Raw genomic sequence first — 27,619 nt, forward strand, 5'->3', positions numbered from 1 at the left:
CATAGACAGGAAACCACATACCACTTTGTGGTACGCTAGTTGGAAGGAGAAAAAAAAGAATTCAGTTGAATGGATCCACTGAGGTGGTTCGATCCTGCGACGTAAGCACATCAGGCGAGCACTCAACCGACTGAGCTAAATCCCGCCCTAGATTATATATAATAACAGCACGTGTTTAAAGTGATTATCATTTATTGCAGTATACAAATGAGGCATGCTAAATAATATTTTAACACATGCAAATAAATGTTATACATGTATACACACACATGTATAATGTATGTATTATTATTATTATTATTATTATTATTATATTATAGACATACATACGTATACATAATATTTTATCTACATATTCTGTTATCAGAAAATAACATAAGGGCAGCAACATGAGTAACAAGTTTAACACAAAAATATATTTATACATAAGATAGCTATTCTATAATATTAGACACTTGTAAGTCGGAGGGGGCCAAGGCATCGGCGTATGTCACTAAGACATTCCAGTGTGTATCCAATATAAAAATAGAACAAGCATTCATTCGTACGCACACACGTAGTACACATAATTGTATTTAAACATATCGGGCCGAATTTACAAAGCCTGTTTTTCACTTACTCGCATGCAACTACATGGATGTTCAATGCTTAAACACAGCCTTTAAGAAAAACAGACTTGGTCAATTCCACCCATCGTCTTATAAAACAGACTTGGTCAATTCCACCCATCGTCTTATAAAACAGACTTGGTCAATTCCACCCATCGTCTTATAAAACAGACTTGGTCAATTCCACCCATCGTCTTATAAAACAGACGTGGTCAATTCCACCCATCGTCTTATAAAACAGACTTGGTCAATTCCACCCATCGTCTTATAAAACAGTTAAGCACAACACACAGCAGGCAGATATATTAAGAAAAACAAACTTGGTCAATTCGACCCATCGTCTTATAAAACAGTTAAGCACAACACACAGCAGGCAGATATATTAAGAACATTCAAAAGACTTTTTTTTTAATACGTGTATATTTACAGGAATATAATTTTGTTTATAAAGGCACAATTGCTGTCCGGAGTCAGGCCCCCGATCATATCGGAGGTTGGACTCGGAATGGGCGTATTCAAAACCCTAGTGGTATATGAGCACGTTAAACTAGTTACCTACCTACATGGGATGGGCGTGTTCGAAACCCTAGTGGTATATGAGCACGTTAAACTAGTTACCTACCTACATGGGATGGGCGTGTTCCAAACCCTAGTGGTATATGAGCACGTTAAACTAGTTACCTACCTACATGGGATGGGCGTGTTCAAAACCCTAGTGGTATATGAGCACGTTAAACTAGTTACCTACCTACATGGGATGGGCGTGTTCAAAACCCTAGTGGTATATGAGCACGTTAAACTAGTTACCTACCTACCTGCTTTTCAATGGTCTATTTCTCGTTCCACTCAATGCTATCTGTGGCATGGTGCATACAAAAGATCTCTTGCTACTAATGTAGCGGGTTTCCTCTCTAAGACTATTTTTCATAATTACTTTGTTTTATATTTAATGTTGACTTCGTCCATACATCTTCTCTTCCAGTATTGTACTGTATTGCCCGCAAATGTTTTATTTTTAACATCAGGCCTACGCCTTCGGTCAAAAATGACATTTGCGGGATCAAACAGACAATGACACCCGCAAATCTGAAAAATCCATATGGTTATCTGAAAAGAGGAAACCCGCTACATTTTTCCTAATGGAGCAAGCGATGTTTTATATGCATTTTCCCCATAGACAGGAAATCACATACCACGGCATGTTACCACTTGTGGTGCAAGCAAGCACCGCAAGCGAACACACAACCGACTGAGCTAAATCCCGCCACCCTCGCTGCAATTGCTTTGACTATACTTTTCAAATCATATATGGAGGGGAGTATTTTCTTCTTCCTTTGAAAAAAAAACATGTTTTGTTTAATGACACCACTAGAGCACATTGATTTATTAATCATCGGCTATTGGAATTCAAACATTTGATAATTTTACATAGTCTTAGAGAGGACACCTGCTACATTTTTCTATTAATACCAGGATATATTTTTATGCACCATCCCACAGACAAGACAGCACATACCACGGGCTTTGATATACCAGTCGAGGTGCACTGACTGAAACGAGAAATAGCCCAATGAGCCAACGACAGGGATTGGTCCAACACCGACCGCGCATCAGGTAAGCGCTTTACCACTGGACTACGTTCTGTCCCCACCCCCCACCCCCCCTTTGAAGTGCAAATCACTAGGGTGTGTTTCTAACAGGTGATTGCAAAAAGCCACTGTATGATACAGACTCGCATCAATACGTCACACCAAGACTCTGTCTCGAGGATCTATTAGTGAATTGGTTGGAAATGCAGCATCGATCATCGATTGTAATCGGTTGACACCAGCCGATCAAGTTTCCAATTACACAATCGGTTGGAATGGTATGGCTACGCAAGTTTTCAGAGATCGCTACACAGTTTTAAAATATTAAACAGTTAATTGCTAATCAATTTTCAACTGACCAGAAATGTCGAACTAATCACGATTTTTAAAACTAAATGTTCCCCGAGTTCTTGTCGTGTTCTCCGGGATCAACTCTCAAAAAAAAGAGGTTTATTTTACCTGCAATAACTTTAATAGCTGTTTTCTTTATGTACACAAATGCAAAACAAACCCCAACCTCAACATATATACATTAATTACAGCATCTAAATTGAAGAATCAATTATTACAGTAAAAAAAAAATTCCGCACAAAACCGATTATGGCTTTTTATAATCGATCATCAGATTGGTCGAGAAAACCGATCGATTTTCGATTATAATCGATCACTTGAACATCACTAGCTTCGTTAGACATTAGGACAACCACAACATACAAAAGGTGCAAACATTAATATGAGAGGTACCAAACAATATTTTTAATATTGCGGGAAAGAATAAATGCACCAAATAACAACCACGGCAATCGGCAATGCCGTGGAGTTTTTAATTCTCCACGGCTCTTTTTTGTCTTGAACTATTTTTTTACCTTTTCTAATTTCAACGGCATGTTTTTCATGGGGCTTTATTTTTGCCGTGGACATTTTCTTAATTGCAGGGATTGAATAAAGTAGTCTCAAACCAATTACAAATATTTTAAATTGTTGAAATTTGACAAAGATGATGACATCACTATAATTGTGATAAGCGTCCATGTTTGTGAATGACCAATAAATAATTTCTTGAAATTTGAAAACAATTTATTTTTCATTATATTATGTACCTCGGGTACACTGGCGTAGCCAAGACTTTATATTGGGGGCCAACCAATATGGGGGACCCACATTTTGTATATATGATTTTATAAAATTTAATCGTTTTCTTGTTGTATATTTTGATTTTCACGAGTCACCCCCCCCCCCCCCCCCCCCCCCCCCCCCCCCCCCACCCCCCCCCCCCCCCCCCCCCCCCCCCCTACCCCCCACCCCGGCCTACGCTCTGCTCGTGCGATGTATGGACAAAAACCATTTCCCGTGAGTATACCGTATATGGATGGAGGCCTGACTCGACCCGAAGCAGAGTCTCGGAGTGTCTCGGAGAAACCGAGACCTGTTTTGAATAGAGGCCTACCTAACACAGATAATAGTTCGTTCATATAATAATTGTATTCTTCAATACCACACTGTCTATAAACAAAAGAATGTGAGATAGGCGATCCACTTTGTTATACTTTAAATAAAATACCGGTATTTTTAGATCATTTTGCATTAAAAACAAATAATAGAAGCCTGACTTGAATAGAGGCCGAGTATCAGAGCGACGGATAGAAGTCTAGACCTCTTTTTAAGAATTTTAGAAGTTTAGCCCTCCATTCAAGGATTTTCGAAGCCTATGCCTTCATTCAAGGATTTCCAAATCCTAGGCCTCCATTCAAGGATTTTCGAAGCCTATGCCTCCATTCAAGGATTTCCAAATCCTAGGCCTCCATTCAAGGATTTTCGAACCCTGGGCCTCTATTCAAGGGTATTCGAACACAGGGCATCTAAGGATTTTCGAAGCCTAGGCCTCTAAGGATTCTCGGAGCCTGGGCCTCTATTTAAGGATTTTCAAATCCTAGGCCTCTAAGGATTTTCGAAGCCTAGGCCTCTATTCAAGGATTTTCGGTACCATTAAGTTTAATTTGTTATATATTAACTTGAGCGTCGTCTTCGGACATAGTTGATCAAAGGTTATTCATTAAGAACATTGTTGTTATTACGTTGACAGCAACCACAATGGATGCAGCAGACAGTGGTTCCCCGGCTGTGTCTGGAAGTTAATCAGTAGACAGAATTGTTACAGCAAAATATTATCTTCATATCAAAAATATACACTGAACAATTAAGAAAGGCTTTTCTTAATAACAATTTTTCATGACAAAATTGAAATTAAACTCCAGTAAATTGACTGTCAAAATGGGCCTAAAGTCTTCACATGATTTTGATAATGATAATAACTGAATAATTCTTTAAAAAACCCAAACAATTTAATTAGAAAATAACTACGTAGGATATCGGCTTTATCCTGCGAAGGTAAGAATGGGAAATTCCGCGAGGTTTGCATCAATAAAACATTGGTAAGAGTGTAAAGTAATATACCCGTATCTTTTGTTGTTTGATATATTTTAACAATTTTAACACAATTTCAGTTTCATATAATAAATAGTTAATCAACATTAATACATAATTACATACATGTTTCATCTTGAAAATAGTTAAACAATATCGACACTGGCGCGTGTGTAGATGGGGTACGGTTTTGGGGTGTCGAACGGACCGCCCCCCCCCCCCCCCCCCCCCCCCCCCTCGCTCCAATCGAATTTTCTTGTCACTGTTTTGATGAGAATGTTTGGTATAGTTTCGGTGCCCGTATGTCCCGAACACCCTCCCCACCCCCACACACCCTAAACCTTCCCTCGACTCTAGATGCCTCTCTGCACGATTTCCTGCACACGCCCATGTGACCCTCATGATTTAGCTTCATCTAACATGGGTTGGTTCACGATAGTGTGAAACAGTGGGGCGCAATTTATGCTGAATATAATTAACATGACAAACATTTCAGTTCAAATTCGACTTAAATGTAAAGTGTTTTCCATATATGATTACATGGTAGGCAGGCGGGATACATTTTCTCATTATGCACAGGGTTGACTTTTAATCAAAGAGTCGTAGTAAAATAAGCATTCTGATAGTACTGTCAATGCAAAGCAATACATGTCCCCAACCGGGTCCAACAAAATTGGGTATCTCCTAAGTTCAAGGGCTATAACTCTGGCAAAGATGGTTATATATTGAGAGGCATAAATAACGCAATGGGTATTTCGCTGATATTTTCTTATAGAAATATTATGTCATCAGTATTAGACATGCAGACAAATGACATACAGGTAACAACTGTAACTGAAAGAAGATATTGTTCAAATCGGGATTTTTTTTATAATATGTGGTTTTAAACAAAAAACAACTGTGGTTTTTTGGCAATAAAACCGCAATTCTTTAACATTACTTACAATGGCACATTAACAAAAGACAGAACTTTTATATGGAGACGAGAGCAGGCATTCACATGCAAAAATATTTTCATATGCAATGCTGTATTGTTGTAATAAACACACCAGTTATTGTTGTAATAAACACACCATGTATTGTTGTAATAAACACACCAGTTATTGTTGTAATAAACACACCAGTTATTGTTGTAATAAACACACCATGTATTGTAATAAACACACCAGTTATGCTTTTTGCTAAAAAATCATTTTATTTAAAAAAAATCTGATTTGAACAAAATCCTCTTTTACTTACAATTATTACCAATGTGTTATTTGTCCACACACTTAATATATGTGATTTGATATTTCTATAAAAGATTATTCAGTGAAATACCCATTGCGTTATTTATGCCTCTCAGTATATTGTCATCAAATTCAAACTTGATCTATAACAGTACATTGCATACACAACATTTCAGCTAAGTACCTTGAGGCATTCCGAAAAAGAAATATCCGGGGAAAACAATTCGTATCTCCTAAGTACAAAAGAGTTAAAAATGGGTAAATACCCATGAAGGTAAAACTTCTATAACAGTACTTGATTCAGCTATATACTAAATTTCAGATCAATATCTGCAGGCACTGTGGAAAAATGTCTGGAAAACTATATGTGGGACAGATGGATGGACGGACGGACGGACAAACAGATAAACAGAAGAATATATACGAAACCTATAGGGGAATAAAAACAAAAGTCCCAGAATAACGTGGGAAAGAAATAAATATACTTATCTTCCTCCGCGGTGTCCCTTTCTCGTGAGTGGGCTACCCTTCCGTGTGAGATTTCTCGTTGGAGGGCTGATACTGGTGGGTGAGAAACTTGAGAAGGCGGCACAGTGCTAGTTGTGCCATATCGTAACAAACAACAGACATAACGGGGCATAGGCCAAGGAGGAAAAGGTGGGCTAATAATTTAGCTACAAGTTAAGGGGACAAATAGAGGAGGTCGAAGTGAGATAGAAAATGGTCAAGAGGTAAGAATAATTAACAAAGGGGAAAAACAACAAAATGAACGAAAGAACAATGAAGATAAGAAAGAGAAACATCTAGAAAAAAAGGATGGTAGCGAGATATATTATTAACCTGTCAAAATAGATCCTCGCCGGAGAATTCTACTATACTACTTTATAATCTTATTATCATATGATTATCTCGTCATACATAAAATTATCTCTGTATTCATCTGAAGTCAAATAATATTATCCCACGATCTGTTATCTAATGATGATAATCTCTCTCACTCATCAGCCTAACATAATCTGTCTCTCTCTCTCTCTCTCTGTCTCTCTCTCTCTATCTCTCTCTCATAGTCTCTAGACAGCTTATCTCTCTCTACGTATTCTCTGCCTCATAGACCGCTCATACTCGTTCCATAGTATTGAATACTCTGCCTAATATCAACCTATCTAATCCTATCTCCCTCTTATCAGGATCTCTCACTCTATCTGCTCTATCCTATCTCTCTGTCTGTCTCTATATATCCCTCTCTATATCTCTCTATCACTATATCTCAGCTAGTCTGTGATGTAGCTCGCTATCGATCGTCTAATCATCTCTCTCTCATCTCATCTCGATGCTCATCTCTCGCGCGCTCTCTCTATCTTTCTCTCTCTCATAGCTCTTATCTCTAACACACAATTACAATCTGCTGTGTACGCCAAGCATCTCTGTCTCTTTTTCTGCAAGAGGGCGGGACGTGAATAGCCCAGTGGTATAAAGCAAGCGTTCGCTCAAGCATGCGACGGTACGGTGTCTGGATCGACTCCCCGGCGGTGGGCACCATTGGGCTCTATTCCTTGAATGCTCTAACTCAGAAAAAAGGAGTAGCCCAACCCGTAAGCTAGAATGAAGCAAAGTAGCGGGTTTCCTATGTCAATATCGGTGTGGTCATTCCACCATATGTCTGATCCATCATAACCGTAGAAACTAAAATGTTGTTGGGTGCGTCGTTTAAATAAAACATTTCTTTCTTTCTTTCCTTTCTCTCAACACACAAACTCTCTCTAGCTCTCATCCTTGCTCTCTGTATCTCTTTCTCTCTATGTGTCTCCCCTCTCCCTCCCCCAACCCTCGGTGATCTCTGCCCTGTCGGCAATCTCGCTAAAGAATACCCCTGTCTAAAGCGATCACTTCCTTTACCATCTTAAGTGGCTGTATAACCCAAGTTTCGCTGTTATTAATGTGTAAGGCTTACCAGGCGTGCACGTGGTATGCATCATGGACTCGAGGGGTTCGAAATGGTGTGCGGTATGCTCACTTTGTGCAATTGGTTCGGACACCGGTTCCGGAATTGTCATTCTCTGACGGCACGTCCATCGCCCGTTTGCAGATATCTACGAACATAAGTTCAAACACAGTTATCACATATACAGAGACAGGGACAGACATTACAAAGGCAAAGCGAGGGAGAGAGAGAAAGGAGGAAAAAGGGATGAGGAGAAAAAAAAAAAAGAGGAGAAAGAGGAAAGGAGGGGTTGAGGGAGAGAGAGAGGAGTTTAGGGAAAGAAAGATGGAGGAGAGAGCTGATTAAGGAGAGGGAAGAGGAGAAGAGAGTAAGGGAAGGGGGGGAGGAATGGGGAGAGAGGAAAGAGAGAAGACAAAGAGGAGAGCCCAGAGAGGACAGAGAGAGAGAGACAGAAAGAAGAGAGAGCATAGAGAGGAGCAGAAGGAGAGAGCGAGAGAGAGTCCGGAGACGAGAAAGTAGAAAGAGAAGACCAGAGGAGAAAGAGGTTAGAGAGAGAGACAACAGAGAGGAACCCCCACACAGCGAGGGGAGAGATGATTGAGAGTGAAGGAGAGAGAGAGATGGAGACGAAGGGAGATGAGAGAGAGACGGAGAGGGGGGGGGGGATGGGGGGATGGGATACAGAGAGTAGAACTAACATCGGAATACAACTAATGGGGGGTTAAAAAGCTGGAAGTTCCCTGCACCCCCAGTACCCATCATCCAATGAGCATGGCGGGGGTTGCTATCGTCATGTTGTAGGTTGACGTGACAAGTCAAGCAGGTCGGCGCAGTGGACCAAAACTGCGGAAACAAGATTAAAATCATAGACAGAGGCAATATTTCACGCAAACCGTTTCTTCTGTTGGGGTGGTGTGTAGGGGCTGGGTGTTATGAAGAAGGTTGGGTGGTGTAAAGGAGTTGGGGTTATGAAAGGTGTGTTTTTTTGTTACAAGTTGGGTTTTTTTTTAAGGAGGGGTTAAATAATATGAAGGAGTTGGGTGTTATGAATGAGTTCGGTTTTTATGAAGGGATTGGGTTATATGAAAGAGATGGATTTTAAGGACGAATTGAATGTTTTCAGGAGTTTGGTGTTATGAAGGAGTTGGAGGGGTTCATGAATGGGATATTATGAAGGAGTCGGGTATTATGAAGGAGTCGGTATTATGAAGGAGTTGGGTGATATGAAGGAGTTAGTTCACTGTTGTTTTGATGGAGTAAATTTTATGAACGAGTTTGGGGTTTTAAGGAATTGGGTGTTATGAGGGAGTTACGCATAAATTGGGTTATATAAAGGAGTTGAATGTGATGAACGACTTGAGTTTTTCAGGAGTTGGTGATATGAAGGTGTTAGGTAACATGAAGGAGCTATGTGCTATGAAGGGGTTGGGTGTTATAAAGGTGTTAGGTAACATGAAGGGGCTATATCTTATGAAGGGGTTGGGTGATATGAAGGTGTTAGGTAACATGAAGGAGCTATGTGTTATGAAGGAGTTGAGTGTTATAAAGGTGTTAGGTAACATGAAGGAGCTATGTGTTATGAAGGAGTTGAGTGTTATAAAGGTGTTAGGTAACATGAAGGAGCTATGTGTGATGAAGGAGTTGAGTGTTATAAAGGTGTTAGGCAACATGAAGGAGCTATGTGTTATGAAGGAGTTGAGTGTTATAAAGGTGTTAGGTAACATAAAGGGGCTATATCGTATGAAGGGTTGGGTGTTATAAAGGTGTTAGGTAACATGAAGGAGCTATGTGTTTTGAAGGGGTTAGGTGTTATAAAGGTGTTAGGTAATATGAAGGAGCTATGTGTTATGAAGGGGTTAGGTGTTATAAAGGTGTTAGGTAATATGAAGGAGCTATGTGTTTTGAAGGGGTTAGGTGTTATAAAGGTGTTAGGTTACATATGAAGGAGCGTATGTGTTTATGAAGGGGTTAGGTGTTAAAAGGTGTTAGGTAAGAATATGAAGGAAAAGCTGGTGGGGTATGAAGGGGGGGTTAGGGTGGTATGTATGAAGGTGTTAGGTAATATTGAAGGGGAGCTATGTGTTTGATGAAGGGGTTAGGTGTTATAAAAGTGTTAGGTAACACGAAGGAGTTTACTTGTGTTATGAAGGGGTTTAGGTGATATGAAGTTTTTAGGTAATATGAAGAGGAGCTGTGTTTATGAGGTGTAGATAGTAGGTATGAAGGAAGCTATGTATTATTGAAGGATGTGTGGATGATAGCATAAAGGTGTTTAGGTAAACATGAAGATAGCTATGTATTATTGAATGGGGTTAGGTTAGATGAAAGTTTTTAGGTAAATATGAAGGAGCTGTTATGAGCGGTGTTAGGGATAGTATGAAGGAGCTATGTATTAGAAGGAGTTGGATGATATAAAGGTGTTTAGGGTAGTATGAGAGGAGCTTATGTATTATGAAGGGAGTGCGGTGATATCAAAGGTTTGGTAGGTAGTATGAAGGAGCTAGGTGTTATGAGGGTGTTAGGTAGTATGAAGGAGCTATGTATTATGAAGGAGTGCTTAGTAGGTTAGTGGTGATATAAAGGGGTTAGGGTAGAGTATGAAGGAGCTATGTATATGAAGGAGTGCGGTTAATATAAAGGTGTTAGGTAGGTATTGAAGGAGGCTATGTGTAGGACAGGGGTGTTAGTGAAGTATGAAGGAAGCTATGATTTATGAAAGGACGTGCGGTGAGTATAAAGGTATTAGGTAGTATGAAGGAGCTAATGTATTATGAAGGAGTGCGTGTTGATATAAAGGTGTTAGATAGTATGAAGGAGCTATGTATTATTGAAAAGGGAGTGCGGTGGGATTAAAGTAAAAGGTGTTGAGGGTAGTATGAAGGGAGTGCGGTGATATAAAGGTGTTAGGTAGTATGAAGGAGATATGTGTTATGAGGTGTTAGGTAGTATGAAGGAGCTATGTGTTATGAGGTGTTAGGTAGTATGAAGGAGCTATGTATTATGAAGGAGTGCGGTGATATAAAGGTGTTAGGTAATATGAAGGAACTATATGTTATGAAGGTGTTTCGGTGATATAAAGGTGTTAGGTAATATGAAGGAACTATGTGTTATGAAGGCGTTCGGTGATATGAAGGTGTTAGGTAGTATGAAGGAGCTATGTGTTATGAAGGAGTTGTGTGATGGAGGAGCTACACGTAATGACGAAGTTTGGTTTTATTAAGGAGTGTGCTATAAAGGAGCTCGGTGTTTTGAAGGAGCCGATCCTATCTACGGACGTACTGTTTCTACAGTTGTAGCGTGATGCCCACTAGGCACCAAATCTTTGAAAGGAAAATACTCTTTTCAAGGCTCAGGTCAGGGTTACCACGCAGTAACAGCGTGGTCAACACATTCGAAAATAATGTTATTCCAGAACTCTGAAAAATAACAAATAGGCATAGTGTATGGAAATATATTAATTATACAACCGTGATCGTTTTACAAGTGTTTCAAGGTTTCTAGTTGTAAAATATTTGTAATAACCTGTTTTAAAGTTTACATTAGAAGAAGCATAAAATTGTGGCCGGTTTGGACATCATTATAACTTTGAATGATTCTAGTCTCATTAAACCTCAATTCAGGGGCAACACACACTGCATGATACAATTTAGTTTTAGATACAAAATAAAGTAAATAAAACTTGTTTTATTTAACGACACCACTAGAGCACGTTGATTTATTAATCATCGGCTATTTATCATTTTGACATATAGTCTCAGAGAGGAAACTCGCTACATGTATCCATTAGTAGCAAGGGATCTTTTATATGTACCATCCCACAGACAGGATAGGATTGATATACCAATCGTGGGGCACTGGCTGGGACGAGAAATAGCTCAATTAGCCCACCGACGGGGATCGATCCCAAATCGACCGCGCATCAAGTGAGCGCTTTATCACTGGGCTACGTCCCGCCCTTTCTAGATACAGGAAGCAGCCTTGTTTTTTACGCCATGGTTATGGAACTTGGACCTCTCTTTCAATACTGCATAGGCTAACAGTCAAATAACGCCATCTTCATTTCTACTTATTTTCGTGGCTATATCCAGTTATGATTCAACCACGCTGTCCTGGACCCACATCTAAATTGTTTAATTGTCCGTGGTTAATGATAGATGAAAATGGTGTAGTGGCCTTACACCTACCCACTGAGTCGTAAAATTCGCTGTGGGTGGGAGCCGGTTCCCGGATACGAACCCAGTACCTACCAGCCTTAAGCCCGATGGCTTAATTTACTTCACCACCATCGAGGCTGGTACAGTGAATTAGTTCTAATTCCAACAAAATAAAATAAATAAATGGAGCGCTTAGTGGAAGAAGGAAGGCAATGTTTTATTTAACGACGCACTCAACACATTTTATTTACGGTTATACGGCGTCGGACAAATGATTACCGTCCACGCAGATATTGAGAGAGGAAACCCGCTGTTACCACTTCATGGGTTACTCTTCTCGATTAGCAGCAAGGTATCTTTTATATGTACCATCCCATAGAAAGAATAGCACATTCCACGGCCTTTGATGTACCATTCGTGGTGCACTGGCTGGAGCGAGAAATAGCTCAATGGGCCCACTGACGGGGATCGATCCCAAACCGACCGGTGCTTTACCATTGGGCTACATCTCGCCTTTGCGCTCAGTGGAATTACATTCACGATTAAAAGTTTGCTTTGTTTAACGACACGACTAGAGCACATTTTAGTAATCACCGGCTACTGGATGTCAAACATTTTATAATTCTGACATAGTCTTAGAAAGGAAACCCGCTACATGTTTTTCTATTAGTAGCATATTTTATATGTACCATCCAATAGACAGGATATCACATCCACGGCATTTAATATACCACTTGTGGTGCACTGTCGAGAACCAGAAATAGCCCAATGGGAACACCGACTGGGATCGAGCCTAGACCGACCGCGCATCAGGCGAGCGCTTTACCACGTAGCTTCGTACCGCCCCAAACAAAAAAATATGCATTACAATGAAAATTTATAATGACACAGCTTGTCGTTTAATAGGTTGTAAATATTTATAAAAACAAGGTTTTAAACTTCTATCTTAGAAGAAGAAAAGTGGCTCTTTGACCGACCGCGTATCAGGCGAACGTTTAATCAATGGGTTACGTCCGCCCTTAGATTGACGCTTACAATTAATACCACAAGTCCTGACATTGGTAATAAACGTGACAATGTTTGTTGGCCAATAAATAAAATGTATGCATTTTTATTTAATCTAGTACGACTGTGTCAAGTATCTGTAAAACAAAAGTGTTACAATTCTGAGCAAAACTAGAGGTGTTGTAAAACAAACATCAGAAAACTAAAACATCAGAAAATGAGCCATGAAAGGTACCATTTTCATCAGTTAATACTTATAGTACTAATATTTATGGGTCATAGTGTGGTTGATATATTGCATATAGCACTGGCGTAGGAAGCGGTGGGGGGTGGGGGTGGGGGTGGGGGTGAGGGCATGGCCAGACACTTTTCTTGATCCAGTATATATATATATATATATATATATATATATATATATATATATGTGTGTGTGTGTGTGTGTGTGTGTGTGCGCCCCCCCCCCCCCCCCCACCTCCCCACTTTTTGGCACCTTCCTACCCATCTGTATAGTTTTATGGGATTTTATTCGGTATAGTACAACCAGCGAAATACACACGAGCACATGGAGGACATTTCGCTATTCATGCCCGTCGTGATGTTGCCTATCAGATTCCGGTTGCACTGGATCACCACCGAACAATCCATCATCTTCTGAAATTCTGAAAACAGAACGAGCCATGCATTGCCAAATTATTACATTGAAGCGGAACTGATTTTCGAAGTTATATATTAAGCTGAATATGTATTGAATATGTAATATTTGTACACAAGTATCACACAAAATGTTTGTTTTGAAAGTAGTTATCTTGTTCATGTGGCCTCAATAACTGAATAAATATCTTGTCAGGTCACGTCACGTCACGTCACGTCACGTCATGCCATGTAATGTCATGTCATGTCATTCCATGTTATATCATGCCATGACATGTCTTGTCTTGTCTTGTCATGTCTTGTCTGATCATGTCTTGTAATGTCTTGTCTTGTCTTGTTTTGTCATGTCATGTCTTGTCTTGTCTGTTTTGTCATGTCATGCCATGTCTTGTATTGTCTTGTTTTGTCATGCCATGTCTTGTCTTGTCTTGTCATGTCTTGTCTGGCCATGTCTTGCAATGTCTTGCCTTGTCTTGTCTTGTCTTGACATGTCTTGTCTGGTCGTGTCTTGTAATGTCTTGTCTTGTCTTGTCATGTCTTGTCTGATCATGTCTTGTAATGTCTTGTCTTGTCTTGTTTTGTCATGTCATGTCTTGTCTTGTCTGTTTTGTCATGTAATGCCATGCCATGTCTTGTCTTGTCTTGTTTTGTCTTGTCTTGTCTTGTCATGTCTTGTCTGGTCATGTCTTGTAATGCCTTGTAATGCCTTGTCTTGTCATGTCATGTCATGTCATGTCATGTCATGTCATGTCATGTCATATCTTGTCTTGTCTTGTTTTGTCATGTCATGTCTTGTCTTGTCTTGTCATGTCTGGTCTTGTCTGGTCTTGTCTTAATACCAGGATGATGATGTTGGTGTCAAATGAAAGCTATGATAGTGTAGACCTTGACGGAGAAAGGTGACAGACATTTGATGTGTTCTTGTGAAAAATATTTTCTTATTTTTTTATTGGAATATTTTATGGGAACCCGCAAGGGGAATTGGGTTATGATCACTTAATGGTGACTGAGTCATTGATTCTTAGTGGATATCCGACGTTAAAGCATGTCAAGTGGTCCAGTAGATCATAAGTTTGATTTGATACACATGTATATAATGGATGCCAGTGACGCATGTGTGGGTAATTTGGTACAGATTATGGCCTAACGTCAACAAAACCATGACGTTTATTAGGGTACCCTCAAACACTGCTGACAAATGAGTAGTGGACCCCAAGTGTTTTTACTGTTACACATGCTCAGACAATAGTAGCGCCTCTAAAACATAATGTAGTAGAATTGTGGCGGGTGGAGTCCACGAGTATCCTATGTAGCCCATGGCCTATAGACAAGACAAAAACAAAATTATCTCACGACTGCAAACGGTCACATCAAAACACGCCTTAAACTTGTTTATTACCCCAGCAGGCACTTATAACGGGGAAAATAACAATCTCACTGAGAAATTATCATGCACTGGTCTAACGAAAATTTACTATTGGATGATTTGACGCTTACAAACAATGACCTTGTCGGTGCTAAATATGACTCATGTAGTTTAAAGAGTTACGGCTGTCTGTTTTTGGTGTTAGATTTATAACAAAATGTCATTTTAATGCAATTCATTATAGATTTTGTACCAGAATAAAGAAAACTTTTGTTTTTGAAAACAATGCGTAAAGTGGTTTATATCGTTTCTATATGTGCATATGTGTGTCGAAAATAAAGGTTTTTAGAGAAAAAATAACTCGGCACCAGTTATTATCAAATTTATGTCCCTCGTGAAATAATATGAAAATTATTTCACTCGGGACACAAATTTGATAATATCTGGTAACTCGTTTATTATCTCCTATTTAACCACTGAGGCTGACGACTTTGAGAAAAAAACAAACATATAACGTTCTTTGCCGATGATCTAATGAAAGCAATATTTTCGTCTAGACTAGAATAACTACAGTAATGGATAGTTAAATATGCACTTAGATATAATTTTTTGGAGTTTTTAACATTCAACAGTTTAATTTTTTTAAACAGAAGACAAATTAGTATTTTTTAACAAAATTGTACCTGGATCGCAATATTGCGCATACTGTCTTTTCAACATCTTCAGGCTTTCTGTTGGTTTACCAATGTACCTGTGACAGTCCTGCGGTATCATAGCAACGCACTTCGTATAGCTGGACAATGAACTGAAATTAAAATAGTGAACCAAATATAAAAGCCACTTTCTGTGTAAACAATAAAGTTTGTTTAGTTTAACGACACCACTAGAGCTCATTGATTAATTAGTCATCGGTTATTGGATGTCAAACATTTGGTAATTCTGAAACGTAGTCATCAGAGGGAACCCGCTACATGTTTTCCTAATGCAGAAAGGGACCTTTCATATGCACTTTCCCACAGACAGGAAAACACATACCACGCCTTTGACCAGTTGTGGTGCACTGGTCGGAACGAGAAAAAAACCCAATTAGTTGAATAGATCAACCGAGGTGGTTCGATCCTACGACGCAAGCACCTCAAGCAAGCATGGGCGTCGATAGATGGGGGACAGGGGGGACGCGTTCCCCTCACTTTTCAACGCCGGGGGACAATCTATATAACTGTCCCCCCCCCCACACTTTTTCGTGTAGCAAAAGGTAAACAACAACAACAACAGCAACAACAAAAAACAACAAACAAAAAATCAATTTAATTACTGTATTAATTATCTATTTAAAATGACAAGTAGTCATCCCTTTTATCATAGTTTTGTACGAACGCCATTGTTGACTACGTCGACGTAAGAAACAGCCTTCAAACTTTGTTATACATTCAGGCGCGCGGTAGTTTGTCTCTGTGGTTTTCATATTTGTATTCGCGTGATGTGATTCGCATTTTCATTGTCATTTGTGTCTAGACGTACATCATCTAGTGAGTTAATCTGCCTCTTTGCGATGGATATTAGAACATTCTTCCCCGTCACCCAACACAGAGAAGAAACAAAAGCAAGTTTCAACGTTGACGTTATCGGTGAAGATGTTGAACTTGAAACAGCGAGAATTGACACAACTAAGCCACATATACCTACGTTACCGTCGCTGCCGTACCAGCCTAGTGATGTCAGCTGCATACCAGTTCAACGGCTCGCTAAACGAACACTGTTTTCAAAGCTCGTGGTTTGATAGTTTCCCTTGGCTCCACTTTGACGTCAGCATTGAAAGAGTTCTGTGCTTTACCTGCTCTAAAGCAGCATGCCTCAATTTGGCTGGCACGGCGCGCTGTTCTGAGGACACATTCGTTTCCAAGGGTTTTTGTAATTGGAAGAAGGCAATTGAGAAATTTAAAAACCACGAAAAGAAATCTTCACACTTGATATCACACAGCAACTTGCAATTCCGATCTTCCAACAATGACATTGACACTCAGTTAAATACGTTCCATCTGGAAGAGTACAAGAAAGCGCGCACTGCTCTACTGAAGATTGTCGCAGCAGGGATTGGCAATACGCGGCAAAGAGGCAAGTGACGGCAACTTCGCTAACTTGTTAGAACTGCGGAGCGACGACGACGACGTACTGAAGAGATGGTTAACGCGCAAAACCTCCTACACCAGCAGCACGGTGTAGAACGAAATACTGAAGTTCATGGCACACATGGTTCTGAGAAAGATATGCAAGAACATTGGCTATTTTGCAGTAATTGTTGACGGCACTCAAGACGTGCAAGGTTCTGAACAGGAAGCTATATGTGTGCGATATGTAGACGATGTCTATGCTATTCACGAAGACTTCGTCGGTCTATACACTGTATCTGAGACGACTGGTGCCAGCCTGAGCAACATACTGCAAGACACATTACTCAGACTTAACCTTCCCATCACTCGCCTGAGAGCGCAAACGTATGATGGAGCCAGCAATGTCAGGAAAATACCAGAGTTGCCAGGCATTAATCAAAACCGTCCAACCACTGGCGCACTATACTCACTGCGGTGCACACATCACGCACCTCATCTGTGCCAAGGCCATTGAACGTGCACCATTCCTCCGTGATGCCCTGAATGCGGTGCGTGAAGTTGACGGGTTCTACAACTCAAGTGGCAAATTCAAGAAACTTTATCTTGACCAGCATGCCACGAACGACAGCCCTGCGCCGTCAGGCCTGAAGCCACTCTGTCCGACACGCTGGCTTTCACGTGGAGTCGCCGTTAGAGCCGTTCTCGACAACTTACGCAGACGTGCTAGGAGCACTGGAAGAGGCGGCATCTACGTTTGGCAGCAGCACAGCAGCAAGGGCTAATGTTATCCACAACCTGCTGTCTTCCGCGAAATGTGTACGTGGCCTAATTGCATCTCTATCGGTGATCGAGTGCCTCGAAAAATTCAACACAACATTACAGGGAGAGCAGACAACCGTTGCTGGGATGCTCACTGCAGTGACTATTGTCAGCAACAACTTCCTTCTACTTCGACGTCATTGACAAGGAGTTCTACAAGATGTTTCAGAGTGCTACTGAAAAGATCCGACAACTAGACATCGAGCCGCTCTCCTTGTCGCGCCAGCGGAAGATTCCTCGACGATACGATGATGGAGATGCATCACACGCCTACACCAGCGTAGAGGATTGTTTCCGTGCATAGTTTGTGCAATACTGTGGCCAACATTGAGGCTTACTTTAAGCATACTGACTTGACCCCGTACAAGCAGTTGTCTAACATGCTGATCACTGAAGTTGTAGACAAAACGGTCGTTTCTCGATACCCAGAACTGTCTGATTCACTACAGCAGGAATTAGCATTCTTCTGCAGACAGTATGAGCACTCCAGTGTGGGCAGGTACGACGTATATTTCGTGACATGGTGCCTGAGGTGAGAAAGCTATTCCCACAAGTTGGCACTCTGCTGCGTCTTCTTCTACTGTCACCAGCCAGTTCGTGTTCTGCCGAGCGTTCGTTTAGCGCTCTTCGTCGATTGAAAACGTGGCTTCGGAGCACGATGACCCAGCAGCGACTTAACCACATGATGGTATGTCACCTGCACAGAACTCGACTTGCTGAGTGCTCCCCAAGAGATATCACAACTGAGTTCGTGGATGGATCAAGCGACACACGACGTACTGTTTTTGGTCGGTTTTAAAACGTAGACAACTATTTTGTTAAACTGTCAGACATCAACGTTTTGATTTGCAATTTGGATTTGTTTTCTTGAATTAAAAGTTTAACCACTAATGTGTAGCTTTTTTATTTTCATTCACATTCCTTTATCACACACACACACACACACACACACACACATGCGTGTCCCCCCCCCCCCCCCCCCCCCCCACCACCACACACACACGTCTAAAGCCGGATTGATGCCCATGCAAGCGAGCACTCAACCGACTGACATTTCTTAATAAATGCGCTGATATCGTGTTCTAGATCGACTAGTTGCCGGCTTGACCTTTTAGTTATAATTAAAAAGAATTAAATTGTTGAACTCTTTGTCTAATCGTTATAGTTAATACATGTGCCTTGTACAATCTGCACTAACCTTAATGGACGAGGGGCGGGACATAGCCCAGTGGTAAAGCGCACGCTCCCCGCGCGGTCGGTCTAGGATCGATCCCCGTCGGTGGGCCCATTGGGCTATTTCTCGTTCCAACCAGTGCACCACGACTGAGATATCAAAGGACGTGGTATGTACTACCCTGTCTGTGGGATGGTGCATATAAAAGATCCCTTGCTGCTAATCGAAAAGAGTAGCCCATGAAATGCCGACAGCGGGTTTCCTCTCTCAATATCTGTGTGGTCTTTAACCATATGTCCGACGCCATATAACCGTAAATAAAATGTGTTGAGTACGTCGTTAAATAAAACATTTCTTTTTATGGACGCAGGCTATTATGTACTGAAAGTAGATTAATAATTACTTCTAGGTAAAAAACCGGCCTCGGTGGGCAATGGTTAAGTCATCGGACTACAGGCTGGTAGGTACATAAAAGCATAAAATAAGTTGAAATCAATCAATGTAGGTAAAAACAAAGATGCACTGTCATCATTGCAAAACCGGTTTCTAATTCTAATGTTAAATCTCCTTAAAGGGACATTCCTGAGTTTGATAAAACAGCAACTTGATATTTTACTTCTTTAATTAGTTAATTAATTAAAGGGACATTCCTGAGTTTGTTGCAACTTTTAAGATGTTATCGACGACCAGAGACTTTTTAACGATTACATATCAAATATATTTTTCTGCATAAAATATTAGTGGCTGTATATTAAACGTGTTTCTGATCATTCTGATATTTGCACTCGGTTAAATTTCATTTTATTTCCTAAAATATTATTTTTTCGTACGTACTAAATTATTTGAAGACAAAATCCAGTTTGGGCTTCTTACAAATATTAAGACAACCAGAAATGCATTGAATATAGAGACACTGATATTCTAAACAAGAAAATCTATTTAATATGTAAGTTTAATCGTAGAAATAATTATTTTATTAGTCGGAAACATCTTACAATGCAGCAAATTCAGGAATGTCCCTTTAAAATTAGCTTTTAGTAACGTACAACTTCAATGTACATTTTGTTTCGTTTTGAGGTGATTATTCATTATTGTTATGAAAACGGAACGCACCATGCATAAGAGCAATAATTAATACCAATATCATCAAAAAAAAATTAAAATTATACTTAAGTTGATTTCCACCCAGCTCTGCACATACTCAGACACAATTTTCTAAGGAAGAGTGTTACAAGCATAAGCGTATGAGACAGGTACGTGTTGGAGCAAAACCTCAAATTCGGGCAAAAATTATACAAATATTCGGGCAAAATGTGCTAACCTCAGACTTTTTCACCATGTATTTCCATCATTCTACCCTCAAAATTAGTTGTACTCCATGTTAAAATGCGCAATGATTCTTTTGCAACCCTATATAGCTTTTTGGTAGTAATGTTAAAATTAATAAATGTTGTTATGCAGATTCGGGCATTTTCATTTAATTCGGGCAAAAGCCAACCTGCCCACCCCCCTCCCCTTACAAAAATGGGAGCCTGTACGCCTATGGTTAGGAACATCTATAGTATTGCAAATATTACATCTTCCTGCTAAAACATAAATTATATTATATACATTAGTTAAGCACTGGATTACAGTGGTGTGGGGAGGGGGGGGGGGGGGGCTTCCTTGGATTCGCGTCTGATAGTTTTAGTACTACGAAAGCTGCAGGCTGCTAGATTTTAACCGGTCCTAAAAACATAGTTGTATAGTTATTTTCCAAAACTTGATTCTTTCAATAATTTAAAATAAATAGTAAAGACAATTACGGAAGATTTTGTTTCACAATTAATTTTTATTGTCCCCATACGTAACGTTAAGATATTAGTGGTCTTATATAAATCCCCGCTCCCCATTTCCATCTTGGCTGTTTCGCTTGTATCTGTCGGTTGGTATATCTGTTTGTCTCTGTGTCTGTTTATCGATCAGTCCACTTGTCTGTCGATCTGTCTGTCTGTATCTCTGTCTATGTCTATGTATATATGTGTCCGTATGACTGAATGAAACGGCTATTGGGTGTCAAACTTAAAGTGAGGAAACAACCTTCCTGAAAACTGAGAAAACATCTGTCATGCGCAGAATTCATTTCCTAGTGACCTGATAACACATAGCAACACCACGGAGGTGTTATCAGGCAGTCAAATAAGCTATACCTGTTACCCTGTGTTGGCGTGTGATGTTTTCTGTAACTATCACTTAGCTATATATCCCTGTCTGTCTGTCTCTATATATGTCTCTATGTCCGTCTCTATGTCTCTATGTATATATGCATCTGTATGTCTGTGTTTGGTGTTTTCTATGTCTATAACTTACCTACATATCTCTGTATGTCTGTCTCTATGTATGTCTGTCTGTCTGTCTCTATATATGTCTGTCTTTCTCTATGCATATCTGTGACTGTATGTTTGTGTGTGGTGTTTTCTGTGTCTGTCACTTATCTACATATCCCTGTATGTCTGTCTGTATCTATGTCCGTATGTTTGTCTCTATGTCTGTCTGTGTCTGTATGTCTATGTGTGGTTTTTTCTGTGTCTGTCACTTACCTACATATCCCTGTCTGGCTGACTGTTTCTATGTCTGTCTGTCTGTCTCTATGTCTGTCTTTATCTATGTATGTGTGTCTTTATCTATGTATATATGTGTCTGTATGTCTGTGTGTGGTGTTTTCTGTGTCTGTCACTTACCTACATATCCCTGTCTATCTGTCTGTATCTATGTCTGTTTGTCTCTATGTCTGTCTGTGTCTGTATATCTGTGTGTGGTTATGTATTGTCTGTTTACCGGCCTCGGTCGCGTCGTGGTTAGGCCACCGGTCTACAGGCTGGTATGTACTGGGTTCGGATCCCAGTCGAGGCATGGGATTTTTAATCCAGATACCGACTCCAAACCCTGAGTGAGTGTTCCGCAAGGCTCAATGGGTAGGTGTAAACCACTTGCACCGACCAGTGATCCATACCTGGTTCAACAAAGGCCATGGTTTGTGCTATCCTGCCTGTGGGAAGCGCAAATAAAAGATCCCTTGCTGCTAATCAGAAAGAGTAGCCCATGTAGTGACGACAGCGGGTTTCCTCTCAAAATCTGTGTGGTCCTTAACCATATGTCTAACGCCATATAACCGTAAATAAAATGTGTTGAGTGCGTCGTTAAATAAAACATTTCTTACTTTTTGTTTTCTTGTCTGTTACTTACCTACATTTCTCTGTCTGTTTGTATCTATATCTGTCTTCTGTCTTTATATATATCTGTTTCTGTATGTATGTCTGTGTGTGGTGTTATCTGTGTCTGTCACTTACCTACATGTCTGTCTGTCTGTCTCTATGTATATATGTCGCTGTATGTATGTTTGTGGAGTGTCCTATGTCTGTCACTTACCTACATATCTCTGTCTGTCTTTATGTCTGTCTGTCTGCATCTATGTATATATGTGTATGTCTGTGTGTGGTGTTTTCTGTATCTGTCACTTACCTACATATCTCTGTATGTCTCTATATCTGCATGTCTGTCTCTATGTATATCTGTGTATGTATGTCTGTGTGTGGTGTTTTCTGTCTATCACTTACCTACATATCTCTGTATGTCTCTATGTCTGTCTGTCTCTATGTCTATCTGTGTATGGTGTTTTCTATGTCTATCACTTACCTACATATCTCTGTCTGTCTCTATGTCTATCTGTGTGTGGTGTTTTCTATGTCTATTACTTACCTACATATCTCTGTCTGTCTCTATGTCTATCGGTGTGTAGTGTTTTCTGTGTCTATCACTTACCTGCATCTCTGTATGTCTTTATGTCTGTCTGTGTGTAGTGTTTTCTGTGTCTATCACTTACCTACATATATCTGTATGTCTCCATGTCTATCTGTGTGTAGTGTTTTCTGTGTCTATCACTTACCTACATCTCTGTATGTCTCTATGTCTGTCTGTGTGTAGTGTTTTCTGTCTATCACTTACCTACATCTCTGTATTTCTCCATGTCTATCTGTGTGTGGTGTTTTCTGTGTCTATCACTTACCTACATATATCTGTATGTCTCCATGTCTATCTGTGTGTAGTGTTTTCTGTCTATCACTTACCTGCATCTCTGTATGTCTTTATGTCTGTCTGTGTGTAGTGTTTTCTGTGTCTATCACTTACCTACATATATCTGTATGTCTCCATGTCTATCTGTGTGTAGTGTTTTCTGTGTCTATCACTTACCTACATCTCTGTATGTCTCTATGTCTGTCTGTGTGTAGTGTTTTCTGTCTATCACTTACCTACATCTCTGTATTTCTCCATGTCTATCTGTGTGTGGTGTTTTCTGTGTCTATCACTTACCTACATATATCTGTATGTCTCCATGTCTATCTGTGTGTAGTGTTTTCTGTCTATCACTTACCTACATCTCTGTATGTCTCTATGTCTGTCTGTGTGTAGTGTTTTCTGTGTCTATCACTTACCTACATCTCTGTATGTCTCTATGTCTGTCTGTGTGTAGTGTTTTCTGTCTATCACTTACCTACATATCTCTGTCTGTCTCTATGTCTATCTATGTGTAGTGTTTTCTGTCTATCACTTACCTACATCTCTGTATGTCTCCATGTCTATCTGTGTGTGGTGTTTTCTGTGTCTATCACTTACCTACATATATCTGTATGTCTCCATGTCTATCTGTGTGTAGTGTTTTCTGTCTATCACTTACCTACATCTCTGTATGTCTCTATGTCTGTCTGTGTGTAGTGTTTTCTGTGTCTATCACTTACCTACATCTCTGTATGTCTCTATGTCTGTCTGTGTGTAGTGTTTTCTGTCTATCACTTACCTACATATCTCTGTCTGTCTCTATGTCTATCTGTGTGTAGTGTTTTCTGTCTATCACTTACCTACATCTCTGTATGTCTCCATGTCTATCTGTGTGTGGTGTTTTCTGTGTCTATCACTTACCTACATATATCTGTATGTCTCCATGTCTATCTGTGTGTGTAGTGTTTTCTGTCTATCACTTACCTACATCTCTGTATGTCTCTATGTCTGTCTGTGTGTAGTGTTTTCTGTGTCTATCACTTACCTACATCTCTGTATGTCTCTATGTCTGTCTGTGTGTAGTGTTTTCTGTCTATCACTTACCTACATATCTCTGTCTGTCTCTATGTCTATCGGTGTGTAGTGTTTTCTGTCTATCACTTACCTACATCTCTGTATGTCTCCATGTCTATCTGTGTGTGGTGTTTTCTGTGTCTATCACTTACCTACATATATCTGTATGTCTCCATGTCTATCTGTGTGTAGTGTTTTCTGTGTCTATCACTTACCTACATCTCTGTATGTCTCTATGTCTGTCTGTGTGTAGTGTTTTCTGTCTATCACTTACCTACATCTCTGTATTTCTCCATGTCTATCTGTGTGTAGTGTTTTCTGTGTCTATCACTTACCTACATATCTCTGTCTGTTTCTATGTATATCTGTGTGTAGTGTTTTTTGTGTCTATCACTTACCTACATATCTCTGTCTGTCTCTATGTCTATCTGTGTGTAGTGGTTTCTGTCTATCACTTACCTACATCTCTGTATGTCTCCATGTCTATCTGTGTGTGGTGTTTTCTGTGTCTATCACTTACCTACATATCTCTGTATGTATCTGTTTCTATCTGTGTGTGGTGTTTTCTGTGTCTATCACTTACCTACATATCTCTGTATGTATCTGTTTCTATCTGTGTGTGGTGTTTTCTGTGTCTATCACTTACCTACATATCTCTGTATGTCTCTATGTCTATCCGTGTGTAGTGTTTTCTATGTCTATCACTTAACTACATATCTCTGTATGTCTCTATGTCTATCTGTGTGTAGTGTTTTCTGTATATCACTTACCTACATCTCTGTATGTCTCCATGTCTATCTGTGTGTAGTGTTTTCTGTGTCTATCACTTACCTACATATCTCTGTATGTCTCTATGTCTGTCTGTCTCTATGTCTATCTGTGTTTGGTATTTTCTGTGTCTATCACTTACCTACATATCTCTGTATGTCTCCATGTCTATCTGTGTGTGGTGTTTTCTATGTCTATCACTTAACTACATATCTCTGTATGTCTCTATGTCTATCTGTGTGTAGTGTTTTCTGTCTATCACTTACCTACATCTCTGTATTTCTCCATGTCTATCTGTGTGTAGTGTTTTCTATGTCTATCACTTACCTACATATCTCTGTATGTCTCTATGTCTATCTGTGTGTAGTGTTTTCTGTGTCTATCACTTACCTACATATCTCTGTCTGTCTCTATGTCTATCTTAGTGTGGTGTTTTCTATGTCTATCACTTACCTACATATCTCTGTCTGTCTCTATGTCTATCTTAGTGTGGTGTTTTCTATGTCTATCACTTACCTACATATCTCTGTATGTCTCCATGTCTATCTGTGTGTAGTGTTTTCTATGTCTATCACTTACCTACATATCTCTGTATGTCTCCATGTCTATCTGTGTGTGGTGTTTTCTATGTCTATCGCTTACCTACATATCTCTGTATGTCTCCATATCTATCTGTGTGTAGTGTTTTCTATGTCTATCACTTACCTACATATCTCTGTCTGTCTCTATGTATATCTGCCCCTGCGTGTGCTGTAACCTCACCGTGGTGCAGGGGTGTAACATTCTCTTTGAGAATGGCCAATACAGCAAAAAAAGTTTTGAGTAAAATTCAGTATCCGTAAAATTCTGTGATATTTGTGTTTTTGTACAGTTCTTTACACTGTTTTTGTTTAAGTCTTGAATTTTTATACTGATGTTGATTATCACTTTATTTATTTGCATTACCATAGTTTGACACCCAATAGCTAATGTATTTTTCGTGCTGGGGTGTCGTTAAACATTAATTAATTCATTCATTCATTCTATGTCTATCTGTGTGTGGTGTTTGCTGTGTCTATCACTTACCTACATATTTCTGTTTGTCTCTATGTCTGTCTGTCTGTCTATGTATATCTGTGTCGGTATGTCTGTGTGTGGTGTTTTCTATGTCTATCACTTACCTACATATCTCTGTATGTCTCTTTGTCTGTCTGTCTATGTATATCTGTGTCGGTATGTTTGTGTGTGTGTTTTCTATGTCTATCACTTACCTACATATCTCTGTATGTCTCTTTGTCTGTCTGTCTATGTATATCTGTGTCGGTATGTTTGTGTGTGTGTTTTCTATGTCTATCACTTACCTACATATCTCTGTATGTCTCTTTGTCTGTCTGTCTATGTATATCTGTGTCGGTATGTTTGTGTGTGTGTTTTCTATGTCTATCACTTACCTACATATCTCTGTATGTCTCTTTGTCTGTCTGTCTATGTATATCTGTGTCGGTATGTTTGTTGTGTGTGTGTGTATTTCTATGTCTATCACTTACCTACATATCTCTGTATGTCTCTTTGTCTGTCTGTCTATGTATATCTGTGTCGGTATGTTTGTGTGTGTGTTTTCTATGTCTATCACTTACCTACATATCTCTGTATGTCTCTTTGTCTGTCTGTCTATGTATATCTGTGTCGGTATGTTTGTGTGTGTGTTTTCTATGTCTATCACTTACCTACATATCTCTGTATGTCTCTTTGTCTGTCTGTCTATGTATATCTGTGTCGGTATGTTTGTGTGTGTGTTTTCTATGTCTATCACTTACCTCTATGTCTCTTTGTCTGTCCTATGTATATCTGTGTCGGTATGTTTGTGTGTGTGTTTTCTATGTCTATCACTTACCTACATATCTCTGTATGTCTCTTTGTCTGTCTGTCTATGTATATCTGTGTCGGTATGTTTGTGTGTGTGTTTTCTATGTCTATCACTTACCTACATATCTCTGTATGTCTCTTTGTCTGTCTGTCTATGTATATCTGTGTCGGTATGTTTGTGTGTGTGTTTTCTATGTCTATCACTTACCTACATATCTCTGTATGTCTCTTTGTCTGTCTGTCTATGTATATCTGTGTCGGTATGTTTGTGTGTGTTTTCTATGTCTATCACTTACCTACATATAACTGTCATCGTTTTCTATGTGTGTATCTCTGTCTGTCTCTTTGTCTATGTATATCTGTGTCGGTATGTTTGTGTGTGTGTTTTCTATGTCTATCACTTACCTACATATCTCTGTATGTCTCTGTCTGTCTGTCTATGTATATCTGTGTCGGTATGTTTGTGTGTGTGTTTTCTATGTCTATCACTTACCTACATATCTCTGTCTGTCTCTTTGTCTGTCTGTCTGTATATCTGTGTCGGTATGTTTGTGTGTGTGTTTTCTATGTCTATCACTTACCTACATATCTCTGTATCTGTCTATGTATATCTGTGTCGGTATGTTTGTGTGTGTGTTTTCTATGTCTATCACTTACCTTATCTCTGTATGTCTCTTTGTCTGTCTGTTTGTATATGTCGGTATGTTTGTGTGTGTGTTTTCTATGTCTATCACTTACCTACAGCTGTCTGACGCCCTGGTTAATGAACGAATCGGTTATGTCCGTATGTCACGTCGTGTACGTATGTAGGCATTCGTGAGCTTT

At 39.7% G+C, this 27,619-nt stretch overlaps 1 long non-coding RNA gene across 2 annotated transcripts; it reads right to left on the reverse strand.

Annotated features, from left to right (window-relative positions):
- Positions 1–11,145: 11,145 nt before the first annotated feature.
- On the reverse strand, positions 11,146–27,307 carry LOC121382024. Of its 2 annotated transcripts, none has more exons than XR_005959102.1 (4): positions 27,288–27,307; positions 15,652–15,773; positions 13,508–13,610; positions 11,146–11,208 (listed from the first exon to the last, which is right to left on the reverse strand). It is a non-coding gene; the product is annotated as an uncharacterized LOC121382024 (long non-coding RNA). The 2 variants fall into 2 exon arrangements; XR_005959101.1 differs by lacking the exon at positions 27,288–27,307 and adding an exon at positions 22,811–22,830.
- Between the last annotated feature and the right edge of the window lie 312 nt (positions 27,308–27,619).

The sequence above is a fragment of the Gigantopelta aegis genome, chromosome 9 (genome assembly GCF_016097555.1).
Source record: "Gigantopelta aegis isolate Gae_Host chromosome 9, Gae_host_genome, whole genome shotgun sequence".
Taxonomy (NCBI): Eukaryota; Metazoa; Mollusca; class Gastropoda; order Neomphalida; family Peltospiridae; genus Gigantopelta; species Gigantopelta aegis.